At 38.5% G+C, this 16883-nt stretch overlaps 1 protein-coding gene across 2 annotated transcripts in view; it reads left to right on the top strand.

The window, feature by feature from the left end:
- The window catches only part of TNIP3 (TNFAIP3 interacting protein 3), an 87304-nt gene that overhangs the window by 17852 nt on the left and 52569 nt on the right, over nucleotides 1-16883 (top strand). The window lies entirely within an intron of this gene.

Genomic DNA, 16883 nt, shown 5'->3' with positions numbered 1-16883 from the left:
TTACCTAAAACGTTCTTCTCTAGGCGTCGCAGCCTGGCACACACCACCCGTGCCAGCTGAGTGTGGGAGAATTGGGGAGATAAAAATCAGTTCAGTTATAAGTTTAATCTCACATCTCTCCACTTGTCGTGGGTTGAAGGGTTTAATCGATGCTCGCCAGTTGCCACTTTTCTAATCCATTGACGCCTCGCTCCTGGCCAGGACAGGTGGAGTTCGTGTGTGCCCTGGCCAGCACAGGGAGCAATATTCTTTTCTCACAGCTTTCATGCCCGTCTTCTTTTTTGTTTAAGTGAAAACTGCCGTCAATAGCCATCGCAGGTATTTTACTAACCTCGTCCAAGCCCTTGCCCTGGCTGTTCCCGGAGGTGGTGCTGCCTCCTGGTCCACACAAGCGCTTCCCAGCTTCCCCATCCTCCCGTCCTCCGCAGGCTCTCTAGATTTTCTCTGTTTTGTTTTTGGCTGGAAATATCTATCTCCTCTCTCTCATCCTTGCCCAATGCTTTCTCTTGGGGCTGCTGTGGCGCGTCCCGGTGCTCTCAGGGTTTTTTATTCTGTTGGAGAGTTTCACCAAACCACCTCTCAAGTTTCCTACAACTTTGTGTCTCTAGCCGTCCTAGAGGATCTGTGTCCTTTCCAAAAGAATTTTTTAGAAGTTTGACAGGTTAAAGATATTACCTTTCTTAGGAACCTCCCTAATTCTTCATTTTTATTTAAAAAATTTAAATACTTAAGAGCTATGTGCGTATGTGATGACATAAACTCTGGGGTCATAGCGCAGACAGTAGTCGCTTTTGAGAGGAGGGGTTGTTCTCATAACACACTTCATGATGTTGTTAACATTCTCCTTGAGCCTATTTATGGTTTTCAAACAGATATACTAAAATTTAAAAAGCGATTAATCTCCCTCCATGTTTCTGGCCCTCACTAGATCTTCTGAGCCATGTTTATTAATGAACCTGACAGCAAATTCACTATAAGTTTTTTTGGAAGCCCAGGAAATTATTGTTGTTTCTAAGAAATTCTGGAATATAATCTCCACAAGAGCAGGGGTTTTCTTTTTCTTTTTTGTTCATTGATAAAATGTGCTAGCCGTCAAGAAGAGCATCTGGCACATAGTAGGTGTTCAGTAATTATTTGCTGAATGGATAAATGATAAGATCTAGTCATTTTCTTTTTATTTTACTTTTTTACCTCTTTAAAGCTGTGAGGATGATTTCATAAGCAAGCAATGTGTTTTGGGTTTTTTTTCCTCTGAATGCAGTTCTTTCCAAAGTCATGTACGACTTTTCACAGCTACCCAGAAGCTTATGTATCTTTCCCACAGTTTATTGCTTTTGCTATAGCATTTGGTTTGAAAAGGCTTTAAAAATGTCATTGTCATTGCCTATTTTCTCTTTCCTGTAATTAAAAAAAAAAACACCCAAATCTTTCCTAGCCTAGATCCTTAAGAGAAACCAAATATTTATACTGACCCAGAAATATGTCTATTATCTATATCCCCCCGTTCTTTTCGAGAACCTATTTTTAAAAACACAACAAAATACTTGTATTGCTACTCAATTTTTAAAATTGCTTTGGCCTACCTACAATCTTAGTGAAGTTTTCCCATGTGTGTTTATTCAGCAAAGCAAGATTTCTCCTTACGGAAAGGTTTCTTCCCACAGCTGAAATTTACGTTCATACTAGTGGATCTGTATCATGAAATTCTACTGCTCACAGGTAAAGCCTTTGTGTTTCTTATATGGCTCTTATTAATTAAACTATTATTAGCAATTCTCATGTGTCTTTCATGATAGTGAATGTATTTTGAAGAAGATTCCTAAATTTGCTCTCAAATTCATTCAGAATCTTTGGGTGAATCCCAATTTTTTTTGTATGTGCGGCTGTGTCACTAGACTTAGAATAGATCCTAAGTGTGCTTGAGCTTGGACTTAGGTGTTAAGAAACACCCAAAGGCTTTAACAGGAGTGTCGAAAATCAAGTTTCTTAACTCTGAACAGCCATCTGCTTGTTCTTTTGTTTAAGTTTTTATTTTAATTCCATTTAGTTAACATACAGTGTTACATTACTTGCAAACGTACAATGCAGCGATTGAACACTTCCAGACATTGCGCTGATTATCTCACTGCCTTCTAGCTGGTTCTTGCCTGTCTTCAGGGTACTTAAATCTTACTAACGTTTACTAAACCTCATAATTCGAGCCAAGTTGGCTCATGTTTATTCTTGAATGTTTTAAATTGAATTCCTATCCTACCCATGGATGTCTTTACTAAAGGAAAGGCCTTAATACTCTGAGGATACATTAATCAGAAAAAGTAAAATAGGGGTGCCTGGGTGGCTCAGTCGTTAAGCGTCTGCGTTCGGCTCTGGGCGTGATCCCAGGGTCCTGGGATCGAGCCCCACATCAGGCTCCTCTGCTGTGACCCTGCTTCTTCCTCTCCCACTCCCCCTGCCTGTGTTCCCTCTCTCGCTGGCTGTCTCTCTGTTAAATAAATAAATAAAATCTTTAAAAAAAAAAAGAAAAGTAAAATACAGAAGTGTATGTACCCCTAACCCCAATTTACAAAAATACATATGTATATATTAAGAAAATATTTATTCTAAAATTTATTCTAAATTTTCTGCATTAAAGTTGTATTCTTATAATAGTTATTATAAAAACATTTATTACAAAAGATTAAAATACTTGTTATTCCTGTTGATTTATCCAGCATATTTGAGCCTTGGCTTTGCTAGATATTCATACTTATATTTAGCATGAATGTATATTTTTAAGCAGTTAATTTTTTTTTCATCTACAAAACTAAATCCTTTTCCCTGGATATTTATGATTTCATTTTTCTAAAAATAGTCTGACCAATTTCTTGGTTTTCCAAATCTCACTGGAATTCTGAATCTAATTGTGTTCTGATCTCCATGACATAGTCAACCCCACACGATTACTTCCTGTACCAGTTCCTGATTTTTCAGTTCTTCAGGACCTCATCTTGCGTATGGCCCTTTCTTTTCTTCTTGTCTTTTTCTTTCAAATGATACTTGCTATAGAAAAAAAAAAAGAAAGAAAGAAACAATTTTTAAAAAGATCTGCCTCTACCAGTGTCACTAGGATCTATTCTAATCTTTCCCTTTGGCAGTGTACACACAATCCTGGCTCAGTGGAATGCAAGAGTTAAGAGCTCCCCTTGGGCAAATGATTTCATCTCTGTGAACCTCAGTTTCCTCACCTGTAAGATAGGGGAGGCGGCTCCGACCTCAAGAGGGACTTGTATGGATTGAATGAGAGAAAGCACGTACAGTGCGGGGCTCAACAAACACTGCTATCCCTACGACTAGCCTGGCCAGGCAGACTTTCTGTTTGTTGTATTTCAGCAAGTGTCCCTGAGTGAGTGCGAATGTCCTGCCTTTAGTAGAATGCTGTTTCCCATCCATCCTGTCATCATTCATCAAAACAATGTCACCTCCCCCCAACTGTTGGTCCCTGTTTTTACTACGGAATGCTACCTGGCCTTTGAAGATATTCCTTTCTCTGCTGGATCTCTGAAATACCAGTTATATGTGAGGCTTGCTAGCTTGCCGTGTATTCTGACCTACCCAGTTTTAGTAACTCTTATTCTAGTCTTTGTGTGTGTGTGTGTGTGTGTGTGTGTGTATAGTTGCATTTATACAAATACTAGAGTTGCTCTAATGACAATTTTGTAAAGATGTATTAAGAACAAAAACCAATTTTATACCAAATAATAAAATTGTTTTGCTTTGCTGGCTTCTCACATAATCATGACCCTTGAAAATTCACTCTGAATTCAATGGTTTGATGTTTTGTAAAAACACGGAGAAGCCAGTGGTTTTTTCTATTTCACCTACAAGTAAATAATCCATCCTCTATACTCAGAAATGAATAGACAAGGTCCATATAGTTTTCAAGCTTTTGCATCTAAAAATAATACCGTGATAAAAATCCATTTTAAACCCCTGTGATGTTCTCTGATGTCAAAGGCCATACCTTTGTGTAAGAAAAAGAAAAAAAGAAAAGAAAAAAAAGTAATTAATGAAAGGAAAAAAAATCCCCCTTTATGCACATTCCTTTCTTTTTGAAACTCATCCAAAAAGATGAGGACAGTCTTGGTTGATTTTGCAGGTTAGTGGGCCTTACACAAAGAAGTTTTGCAGAAATATTTGTGGAATTAAATGAGAAAAAAATGTCTCTCTGAGACTTTTGTTTTTTCTATTGTGCGTGGATTTTAGCACGAACCCACCTTTCCAAAAGTAGGCTTCATAACATGAGAAGCTCAAAGAGCCTATATATTTATTGTAAGTCCACAGGGAGGTGAAATGCCAGCTATTACAATGCAAAGTGAAGACATTCAAAGTTTGGGGTTTTGTTTGTTTTTTTGTGTGTTCTTTTTTCCTAACTGGGTTTTAAATACTATGGTGAAAATAGCTCCTTTATTTTTCCGGAATGGCTAGAACAGACCATCGAAGCAGTATGCTTCATCCAAATGTGCATCCTCTGCATTCTTTTACAAAAGTAAAACAAGACACTTAATCATCTTTGCTTTGTTTTGATTTGTAATTTCACAAATATCAAAGAAGATTTATTGGCCTGTGTCTTAGTGTCCACTACATAATGAAATGCTAATTTCATTTTTATAAAATGATTCCAACACTGAGCATAAGATAATTTATGTGTCAAATCAGATTTTATTTTGTAGGTTTAATATTAAAGCACTTTTTTACTTTAAAATAATTTCAAACTTACCCAAAATTTCCAAGTGTACAAAGATCTTTTTACTCCTGTGCCATTAAGAAATAAATTACCCCCGGATGATTTAGTGTGCATTTCCTACAACCAAGGACATTCTTCCATGTAACCACAAGATAATCACCTATCCAGGAGGAAAACCTTTTCCTCTGTCCTCTGAGGTTCGGTATCAGGGGACTGCTAATTTACCTGACAAAGGCTGCTTAACAGGAGAAAAGTAATATACATTTATTTATATTTTTATTTGCACAGGAGTTCACAGACACAAGTGAAATTTAAAGAAGCAGTTAGATTTGGGAACCTATAGATACTTCTTAACAAAGTAAAGAGGGTGTGAGCATCAAGGGAAGATAAATTGTAGGCAAATGAGTAGGAAATACGTGGGGGAACCAGTGGGTGATAAGGACCATTTTAGACAGATTCGTCTCGGTGCTGGCTTTCCATCTCTGAGGATAATAGTCTCTCTTCCCATCCTGGTACAGGAGAGGGGTGAAATTTATGCCACCTTCACAAAGGGAAATGCATGCTCTGCTTTCAGAGAGATCAGGGGAGAGCAGAGAAGTCTTCCTATATTTGTCTACTCTTAATTGCCTTCAACTTCAAATCATCCTATGTCAAAGGGAAATAAAATTCTACACGTCAAAATCAGAAAGTGAATGTTGGTACAATACTACTATCTAATCCTCAAACCCATTCAGTTTTTTGCCAATGTCCTGTTCATACCTGTCATAGAAAAAAAAAAAGGATGCAATCCAGGATCATACATTGAATTTGTTTTTCATAATTTCAAGCCTCTTTCAATCTTAGATAGCTCCCTGATTTTTGCTTGACATTCATGATGTGACACTTTATAGGCCTGATATTCAGTAGAACGTCTCTTAATTGGCTTTTGTATAATGTCTCTTATAATTAGATTCAGATTATGCATTTTGGGCAGGAACACCACAGATGTAAAGCTATGTGTTTTTAATGCATCCCATCTGATGGTCACGGTTTGGATTTTTCTCATTATAGGTAATTTTAACCTTGATCATTTGACTACGGTGGTGCCTACCAAGATTCTCCAATGTAAAGTTATTCTTTAGTATTTCCTCCAGTATTCACTAAGTATTGGGGAGGGAGATCCCATGAAATTATGTAAATATTCCATTCTTCATCAAAATTTTAACCACTAGTTTTAGCATCCATTGATATTTCTTATTTGATTGTATCTCTGATGGCTGCCAAATATTGATTTGCTAATACCATAGTTTCTTTTACATTCATTAGTACGCATTCCAATGTAAATAAAGATTTCACTTGTCCCATTTATGTTTATTTTAAAATTTGTATAGTATAAATTAATGAGTTCCTATTTTATTTAATGAGTTATACTGCATTCTTATCATTATTTATTTTAATGCTAAAATTGTCCCATTTGTTTTTTTTAAGATTTTATTTATTTATTTATTTATTTATTTATTTATTTGAGAGAGAGAGCACGTGTGCGCGCCAGGGGAGAAACAGGGAGAGGGACAAGCAGACTCCACTCTGAGTGCAGAGCCCGATGCAGGGCTGGATCCTTCCAACCTGAGATCATAACCTAAGCCAAAATCAGCTGAACAAACTGAGCCACCTAGGTGCCCCTAAAATTGTCCCATTTTTTAAAAAGATGTTATTTATTTATTTGTAAGAGAGAGAGAGCACAAGCAGAGGGAGCAGCAGGCAGAGGGAGAAGCAGGCTCCCTGAAGAGCAAGGAGCCCGATGGTGGACTCGATTCCAGGACCTGGGATCAGGACCTGATCCAAAGGCAGATGCTTAACCCACTGATCCACCCAGGTGTAGCAAAATTGTCCAATTTTTAACCAGTCCTTTGAATACTTCCTAATTTCTGGCACAAAAAGAAGCTCTAGGCTCATCAATTTCACATTCATATGAACATTGGAAAAAAGAAAAAAATGTGAATATGAACTATTGAAATCTTTAATAAACCAACTTACCACTATAGGAGGAAATCTATTTGGTATAAGTCTATTACATACACGTTAAACAATGACTGCAAACTTAAAAGAAAAAAAGAAAAAAGAAAAAACTTTACTAAAAATTAAATACTATTTTTACTAAAAGACTTTAAGAAGAAAATAAGCAGAAATAAGCCACAATTATTCCACATGTACACTACGCACCTCTCCTCCCTCTCTCCCTGTCTCTCTTCCGTAAAATTCAAAATGAAAATGCGAGCAACCTCAGAAACTACTTTCTACCTGAACTGAATGCAGAGTGCCCTCTAGAGGCTTCATTCAAACAATGCAGTATTTCCACAGCAGAGGAACCTACTTAAATTTCTGTACATTTTCTGACACAGTTCTCATTAAATCCACAGGATTACTCTACACATAATAATAGCTGACCACGAGTTGATTCAGCATAGTAGGTACCGCCTTAAGAAAAACATGCAAGGGACCTAACAAAAAGTAGGCTTGTACCTAATCAGTTAGACAAAAGAATTGGGAACATGCCGTCAGAAGATACGAGAAGACATGAAATTGTCATATGTCAGTTTGCAACCTTTGGTAAAGCTGTTATGAAATCGCCCCCAAATTTCTCACACAAGGAATGTCTTCATAACTTATTCCATTATTTCCTCAACATCCGTAGACGGACCAGTGCGGATTCCGAAGAGAAAGCTGTCTCACTTGGCAGGGTTCTCCTGGCTCTGCACCACCCTAGGCTGTGTGCCGCTCCAAACCCAGACTGCTCATAAATTCAAACCAACAATGGCAGCCATATCTTAATGAAACTCCAAAACAGATGGGTGGGGGGAATCACATTTAAGCTGATATAGCTTACATAAGTATTATTTAATGATCAGTTAGAAAGGCAAACTATCCTATTATAAAATTTTTATAAAGCTCTCGAGTTTACAGTGTCTAAATTACTTAACACCTCGGATAGAGATATTAAAAGCATCTCTTCCTCACAACCTATGCTATAATTTAAAAAAAATTGGATGAAATCATTTTGCTAATAGCTGTTCCTTTAAAATAGAAGGTCCTTTCAAATATTCGTCCTAGTGAAATTCAGCTTTAACAATATTGATTTAAGAGAATAGTTTTAAGATGATATTGCTTTGTTGTTTGATGGTAACTCTTACCTAAATACATAGTCAAGAAACATCATTGAGATGCAAGGGGAAATATGATAATTATTAGATACAACTCAAAATTTAATCTTCCAGTCTTCCTGGTCACACGTTGGTGTTGTAGAGATTTGAGAGACACACTTTTAGAAGTTAAAGGAAAACTACAGTCAACACAAGAATGTGGTTCCATCAGATGAAATTACCAGGCCTAACTTATCTCCTTTGCGTTTTTGATACGGACTCAACAGTAAAATATATCATCTAAGGTCCCTGTTGAAATTCTTATTTCCAAGAACATTATAGGGGAAGAAAATTCTTTCCTCTGCCCATTTTAGGTCTCAGCTAGGGCTGTGTGACAAAAGACAGCTTACAAGAGAAGAATATACAAATGCTTCTGTGAGATGGGAGCCCTTGTGTGGAAATGGAGATCCAAAGAAATGGCAAAACCTCAGAGCTTTTCTACTGGGTTGAGCAAAGAGAAGCGCTTGTGGAAATGTAAAATATATGGGGAGGCTAAAGGAAAATCAGAATTATCTTAACAAGGTCTGTTCGTGCAGAATTCTCTCAGTCTTCTTGGCCTTGATAATAAGAATGTTCTTTTTCCCTGGAAGAGGGAGGGGATCTTTCAAACGGAGTCTTATCTCCTGTTTTCAGGAAGAAAAGGAGATCAGAATGCTTTCCTTACATCTGTTGTTTTCCAGGTGACTTTAGCTCAAAAACAATCCTAATGCCGAAGGGGCGTATTTTGGAATGGAATATTCTGCCACCCTTCAACGTGGGCGATAAAATATGCAAATTTTCTGCGCATGTACAGCTGGTTTAATTTTGTTCTCTTCTAGATGTTCATTGATAAATCAGTGCGAGAATATTTACACTCCAGAACCATGGTTCAAAAGCACTGACTAGGTGATACAAATGTTCGAGTAAATGCCAAGGTTTTCTTGACTTAAAAAGGAAGGCTTACCGTGTTCATAAGGCTGGTTACGAACTATGTTTCCTGTTACCTCAATCGTCAAGATGATTCACTTTTTATAGTTTGCTTCTTGAAGAGAGCGAAACTTTCAATAAACAAAAAACCACTCTGATGATAGTACCCCATATTAGAACAAAAATAACAACAAAAATAACAAGGAATCTACCCCCCCCCCCAGTTGATCCACAAAGCTGTGAAGCTAGGTTCTTCCTGTAGCGTCGTCCGAGGGGGCATTTTGTGTTATTTGTAACTCTGTAATAAACGATAGGCCAAATAGCAAAGTTTGCATGACTTCTTCCTCTTTCTCCTTTCCTCTCCTAGGATCCTCGCTCCCTGGAGTAGAGAAACTCACATCTTACATGCTGCGCTCTTCCGGGCTCAGCCTGCTCATGACGAGATCTAGCACGGTGTCATTTTCCTCTTATTATCAAAACTCAGAGAGATTGTTAGGAGAGAATCATGCTTCATACTTGCCTTTGGATAAGGTTTTATCCTTTTTTATGTTTCTTCTCAAGCGTTGATCTGACTGTGACTTCAATTCCAGGGAACTGGAAAGGACTTCCCAACTCAGAAATACCTCCCGAACCCTGCCTACTGATGCCTGAAACTACGCTTTATAGTAGAAAGGGGTGTCCCTGTCGCAATACTCACAGCTCTTAAGTCTTTGTCAGCTCCTTGACTCAGAGGCAGATGTATTGACATGAGGAGGGAAGAAATTACATAGATATCATGGAGGAAAATGCATCTAAAAAGGACAGAGGGACAGCCTGCACGTGACCTTGTAACAGAAGCTTCTCCTTCCTCAGGACTACCTTTTATCTTTGTTGACTTTAGTTCTGGTTGTTCTTAACTTAGTGTTGTTCTCTTGTCCAATATTTAATAATCCTGGCGAGGATCTGGACATAGACGGATAAGCAAGCTAAACCTGTCCCTGCCTCCAGAGGTTTAAAATCTAATGGAGAATGCATGTAAGTAAACACATAATTACAATAAAGTGTGATAAACTTTGTAATGGGAGAAATACAGGTTACTATGGAAATACAGAGTTGGACGATCTCATGCAATCTAGGATTCAGTTTCCCTCCCATATTTAAGGTGAAAACAGTAGGGTGGCTAACATTAAGCCAAGCAAAGAGGCCAATGTATGCATGTATCAGAACATCTCCCGACGCTGTATCCTATCTCGGTCTGTCCTTCTGCCATGGTGAATGAGAATGCTTCACCCGTGCGCAACAGCTCCAGTGAAGGGGTCCACTCTGCAGGATAACTGAAGGAGGATGTGGTTTCTACATAGCTTTGCTCACTGGTGCCGTTTTGTGGCCTGACCAGCACCGCGGCTGCGCTGTATCTCTGCTCCAGCTGCCCCCCCCTCCCCCGCGTGCGTGAGGTGCAGCCCCAGGAGCTTTGGCATGGGTATGCGGCACGTCGGTTCAGCAAACTGGCACATTCCAAAAGCAGAGAGGAGATGGACAGGGATCCAGCCAGGAATGCAAATTGAGGGCTGTAACAGAGTCCATGTTTCTAAGAAATAATCCCATCCTCTGGGCTTTAGTATCAGACATACCAAGACCATTTTTAGACAGTTATTTAAATTATTAAACCACATAACCTTGGGTAAAACTTTAGAAATAGTCATTCTTGCCTGAGGCCAATGCTCAGAGCAAACCTTTTCTCTTCTACTACCTTCTTAAGCCAAAACTGTTGAAGTTCCCAATTACTAAAATAATGAAGACACTGCGACTTATTCATCTAAAATGCATATATGTAATATAAAGTAATATATTACATAGCATATTACATATTACAAAACACATATTACAAAATAAGTTCTTTATTGAGTAATTTGTTTCTCTCCAAATTGGCCAGAAACATACTCAGAGTACTAATCATAATAACAAAAAGTAAAACCTAAAAATTTACTCCAAGATCATAGTCTTTTAGACAACACTTCTCATTTCGGGTCACCAAAGATTACAGTGCCTGAGCTTTGAACATCTGGAAGCAGTTCCATTGCAGAAGAACCCGCTATCGATTTTTCCTTGTCTTATATTTGCAAATGTGCTTTGTTCTCCAAAATCTCCCCTAAAAGGTCTGGGCTTAGGATGTAAGATCAAAGCATACAATGTGACCTTGGCAGCAGGCTCGGAGGAAATGTGGACATTTGAAGTGGGCGACTGTGTGGAGGAGGGAAGAACATCAGTGTCCTTAATTCTTGCCCTGGCTTTGTAATCTGTCTTTTAACCCCTCCGAGTCTCATTTTTTTTGTGTTCTAATGCAGGAGATGAATTAAATGAATTTCAGGTTATTTCCAAGATTGTAGTTATTTGTTTTGTCTATTGAGTAAAATTATGTTCTTTAGGAATTTACACTACTTGCCAATAGCGATGATGCACCCATAACATGTAACCATAAAAACCAAGTCTGGTGGATTTGGGTCGCATGCTCACCATGAGTCATTATCAGCAACTAGAAATGTGATGCTTTTAAAGTATAGATATCCAGTGATGTTAACGTCAATGCATAAAAAGTTAAAAACAAGACCATCGTACAATATAGAATGAACCTCTGTTCATGGTTTTAATTCAACTTATTGATTAATGATACCCAAAAAGATAAGAAGACACATTCGAAGAGTATTTGAGGAGCTGGGTAGATATAGGCAATTTAATAAAGGAATGTTAGAATAAGATGGTTAGATACTAGTTAATGCCCTATAAGGCAGGAACCCATAACCTTCGGGATTATCTTTTATACCAGAGAGGATTCTACAAGTGAAAAATGGCTAGGCTTTAATCAAATAGTAAAATTTAAATAATTAAATAATCCTTGGATGAGCCTATTAAACCATGGCATTCAAAGACACACTGTATGCTTTGTTTTATTGAATAAGATTTTGAAGGCTTCTGTACTGGAGACTCTCAAATAAAGTAATCGAAGTCTGAGGGCTCCAAATTACCTGAAACTCATTCACTTNTTTCCCTATTTTCTCTGGTTGCTCACTGGGTGAATCATTATTTCCTGGTGGTAGTCCAGGGACAATCAGCTCACACATCATACATAATTTAGGGAAACTCTTCTTTTTTTTTTTTTTTTAAGCTTCCTTGTCACATTGGATTAACTTACTATTCTACTGGTAAAATTTAATTCATATTAATACCATTTCTATTTACTTTCTATGTTGGTTTATTTTTATATGTGCAAGGTAGGAATGAGGGATAATAATGCAGGAGATTTATATTCATGTACTTTTAAAATAAACTATGAATAAGCCAAAGTCCAACAAGGATTTACTAGACTTCATTGAATTCTGTCATGCTCACCTTAGAGAACTCTGAGCTTAACAATATTGTCTCTGTAATTCTCTGTTCACTTGCAATTTAGTAGGGAGACCAAGTCAAACAAAAATTTTAGTCATAGTGTTTGAGTCAAAGAGACATTTATGAATTTCTGTAATTGCTTCATGATAAAAAAGAAATGAAAGTGTCCTCTTAGAGAAAGCCACGCTGAGATTTGATTTTACAGTGGTCACTCATGATAACTTAAGTTGGGTCAGTGATTTTCAGCTTTTTGGGGGAAGTCAAGAACTTGATAAAAACTAGAGACCCTTCCTTTAGAAAGAGATGACAAGCATATACCTCGTCTATTATTTCATATTCAATTTTATCTGGGATGATTCATGGGCCCCCTGCATCCCATCCACGCACCCTGGTCAAGAACCCACAACTTAGGAAATAAGGAGCCACATAGAAAGTAGGTGAGACACCGGATCTTCATAGCTTGCCTCCTAAAGCTCTCCTAACATCCGACTTTGCAAGTCAGCTACACTGCAGTTTAGACACCAGTAGGCTGTTTTCTTTGAAGCTGAAGCAGACGCACCTGGCAAGGTGGAAAACCTAAACCCAATTATTTGGAGATAACATAGCACTCTTATGGTCCTGCTGCACGGACAATTCCTAAAATCACAAACAGCTAAATCGTAGAGTAAAACGTCATAGGCTTCAGAGTGCATCCTTATCCTGCCTCTTATGAGACAAGAGACCTTAAGAAAGGTATTTTTTTTTTTAAGATTTATTTATTTGGGAGAGAGAGAGTGCACATGAGCGGGGGAGGGGGAGAGGTGGAGAATCTCAAGCAGAATCTGCACTGAGTGCAGAGCCAGAAGTGGGGTTCGATCTCAAGACCCTTTGAGCATGACCCTGAGATCATGACCCAAACTGCAACCAAGAGTCAGACGCTCAACCTACTACACCACCCAGGCACTCCGATATTTCTTTCTTAAGCCTCAAGTTTCTAATCCGAAAAATTAGGTTGATTAGGGAGTAGGGCCCAAAGCATAGGTTATTGGAGCCATAAACTTCACCTAATGAGCTGGGTAGAAGCAGGAAACAGATCCAAAGGTGAGAAAAATATGTACCCAGTAAAACTAATGCCGAGTCATATAGGATTTGTTCTATTTGTATGTAAAAGTTTGGTAGACTCTTACTGTTTTTAACTCAACTCCAGACCTTGAGTCAAAATGTTATATTAAGACTATAACTATGCTGCCTGCAATTATTTAGTGATCTAAAGAGAAAAGCAGAGTTTATCAGCTTGAATTCATTCTGCCTCTCAACTGTCAGAATGTTGAGCTTTATAAGAAAGAAAGAAACCTTGGTAAGTACCATTGTCTTTTGTAGAATAAATCTCAGGCCAGTTGAAATTCATGAACTATAACAAATTTCACTAATTAAAAACAATATAAAAATATTTTGTCAAGCAAGTTCTCATATTAAAGAATAATCTAAGAGATTTGCTAAGAATGTTGTAAAACCCAAATAGGCAACATGGCTATCTTTTTATCCAAGGTGTGACGAAACTTTCTGCTTATCAAGGTTCATAGAAGTTAAGGGACTTATCCTACATCCCATCATTAGGTTTAACTCTTATGGCTTATTTTCTACTTTCCATTGCATCTAATGCTTCTTTCAGAAGCTTTGCATGTACGTTCTGAGGCATACTCATTATAGTGCCAACAATGGCTGTAACAATGCCAATGAGAAATGAGCTCAAGTCCTCACTGAGTCCCAGCCCTCCAGTGTTCTTTCAGGTCCCAGCTGGGGTCTTGAGTGCTCCTCAAGCCCAGTCCCTGCCACAGTGGTCAACACTGAGACCCACCGGCTCCATACACATGACCAGAAGCTCCTTGCCTCTGGTCACCACCACATGGTTCTCTTCCTCTTTGCTGTCACTTCTGCTCTTCCTGTAGTGGTCAAAGTCACCACACTGAGGCTCATACTGCACCCAAGTTGATGGACCACCCCCCCCCAAGACCCTCCCTCTTTCACTATGTTCTGAACCCCACCCTCAAGAGAGGGAACAGGGTCCCTGCTTGGAAGCAAAACTTTTACTCACTTGTCCAAATGAAAAAGGAAAGGGTAGCTGTTGGCCTCAAAGCATGTTCACCATTAAAGTTGAGACAGTGTGAGAATTAACACAGCATTGATTGTTTCTGTGAAAAGTGAGTACCCTGCAATAGTGAATACTCAATGAATTATTGTTGAACATTGAAGAATGCACATAATTCAAGTATAAAAGAACCTGGGTGGCTCGGTCAGTTAACCATCCAACTCTTGATCTCAGCTTAGGGCTTGATCTCAGGGTTGTGAGTTCACGTCCCAGCATGGAGCTTACATTAAAAAAAAAAAAGGAAGAAAGAAAGAAAAGAAAAGAAACAATTTTATCAGTCTTATGAGTTTGAGGTTATTTGCATATTTTTAAAATAAGCATCTAATTTAATGGCTAGATTTGAGTTAATGTTAGGTGTTTTGAGTTAAATTTCATCATGGAATCATATTTATTTAATGACAAATATTTATTGGGTTCATACTTTGTGCCAAGGAACAGAGCAGTGAATAAATACAAAGGCCCTTCTTTTTGGGGACATATATGGGGCCTCTATGGTGTCAGAGAGAACAGTAAACAAGAAATCAAAGTAATAGAAAATCCTAAGAAGAAAATAAAACAGAATTAGGGGACAGTAGTGATGGGTATGAAAAAGCTGTTTCAGATGTGTTAGTCAGCAGAGGCTTTCTTGATTAAGTGACATTTGAGGGAGGACCTGAATGGCGGGGGGGAGCAGGTTATGTGGAAGTAATAGCAAACACCAAGAACCCACAGTGGGCGTCGTGCTTAGCGTGTTCTGTACCCTGTGATGGGGCAAGAGTGCCTGGAAGGAAAAAAACAGGCAAGAGGGGAATAGAAGATGAGCTCAGAAACATAGCAGGGGAGCTAGATCATCGTGGGCTTGGAGATCATAACGAGTCATACCGAAGTGGTGATCCTGTCTGGGGTTTGAAATGGCTCAGTAACATGTTTGCCACAGAGGGATGTTGTAACAGTACTGTGAGCTCGTGGCAGGCAAATCTGGTTCAGATTAGGTCTGAAAGCTGCCTCAAGGACTTAAATTTTGGTCTAGTCCAGTTTCAGGGCTACTTGGGAATCTAGTTAATCTGAAGGATTTGAGGCAGTTTTCAAAGGAATCCTGCAGCTCTTCTCAGAGTGTTGTGGGAAACCATTGCAAACTCAATGTCTTGCATATACAACAATTTGGGCCATGAAGAATTTTACTGTAGACCCAGTAGCTTGTAAATACAGTGACATCATATGTGGGGCATGAGGTACAGACATTTCACAACCTGAAAGAAAGAATAAATAAAAACATGAAGGTCAAGGATGTTATTTAGGGATTTTATAAAACAAATAATGGAAACCAAGCAAATAGAGATTATACATATTAAAAAAAAGAGAGATACTTCATTATAAGGACATGGAGTGGTTCCTAGAATATAAGGGTGGGAAAGCAGTTATGCCTTAGAAAGGGTTTATTCAGAACTAGAAAATTGTCAAGACTCTCTCCAGTTCACAGCCCTGCCTTTTCCTACCCATATGCTTCATTCTTAGCTCCCTCTGTGCACAGAGGGGAGTCTGTTGGCTGGGATCTGCTGTTTTCTCTTGGTCCAATCAGTTATAACCAAAGAAGTGAGGTCAAGAAGTGTGAGCAAGCATGGCTGTCAGAGCCTGCTCCTGAGAGTCCCTCTCAAAGAAGGTAGCGGGTTGGGCAGACAAGCCAAGCGACCTCTGTCACATAGGTTTACACGTAGGTCATCCACGTATATATTTCTTTTATGTGCAGATAACTCGGAAAAGTACTCCTAAAAGAGTTCCTATCCAATCCAAGGAGTAATTTTTAAGGGGTGAGAAATGATAAGGCAGGCAAAAAGTATGTAAAGAAAAATCCCACAACGTATGCATTTTTCTTGTGAATTGTGTTTTTAGTGAGAAAATTTCTCCATCATGTCAACATGGTGTAATGGGACAGAAAAGTGGACTTAAGTTAGAAAATCTGGTTTAGGGGCACCTGGGTAGCTCAGTCAGGTAAGCATCTGCCTTCCGCTCAGGTCATTGATCCCAGGATCCTGGGATTAAATCACGCATCAGGCTCCTTGCTCAGTGGGGAGCCTGCTTCTCCCTCTGCTTGCCACCCCCCCCCGCTTGTGCTCTCTCTCTCTGTCAAATAAATAAATAAAATCTTTAAAAAAAAAAAGAAAATCTGGTTTAAATCTTGGTGTTATTAATTAATGGTCATGGGAAGGTGAGTAATTCATTCTGGTTCCCAGATAAATGATGCAGTTGGACTAGAGTCTCCTTAAGGTAGATACTCTTGGACTCTAATACAATATTTCCATTTGGTAGCAAATAATTGCTGAGACATTTGTTCTAAGGTTAATTGTAAACATATAGCAAAAATGGTTAAGAGACAGTCTATACATCATCATTTATAATAGCCAAGACATGGAAGCTACCTAACTGTCCATCAGTGATGAATAGGTAAAGAAGTTATGGCATATATATATATATACATATATATATATATATATGAATTTTTTAAGATTTTATTTATTTATTTGAGAGAGAGATAGAGAGAGAGAGATCATGAGCAGGGGGGAGAGGGAGAAGCAGGCTCCCTGCTCAGCAGGGAGCCCAGCATGGG

Source organism: Ursus maritimus, unplaced genomic scaffold, assembly GCF_017311325.1.
Source record: "Ursus maritimus isolate PB19 unplaced genomic scaffold, ASM1731132v1 scaffold_11, whole genome shotgun sequence".
Taxonomy (NCBI): domain Eukaryota; kingdom Metazoa; phylum Chordata; class Mammalia; order Carnivora; family Ursidae; genus Ursus; species Ursus maritimus.
The sequence above is the reverse complement of the archived record's forward strand: the minus strand, read 5'-3'. Positions and strand labels throughout refer to the sequence as shown.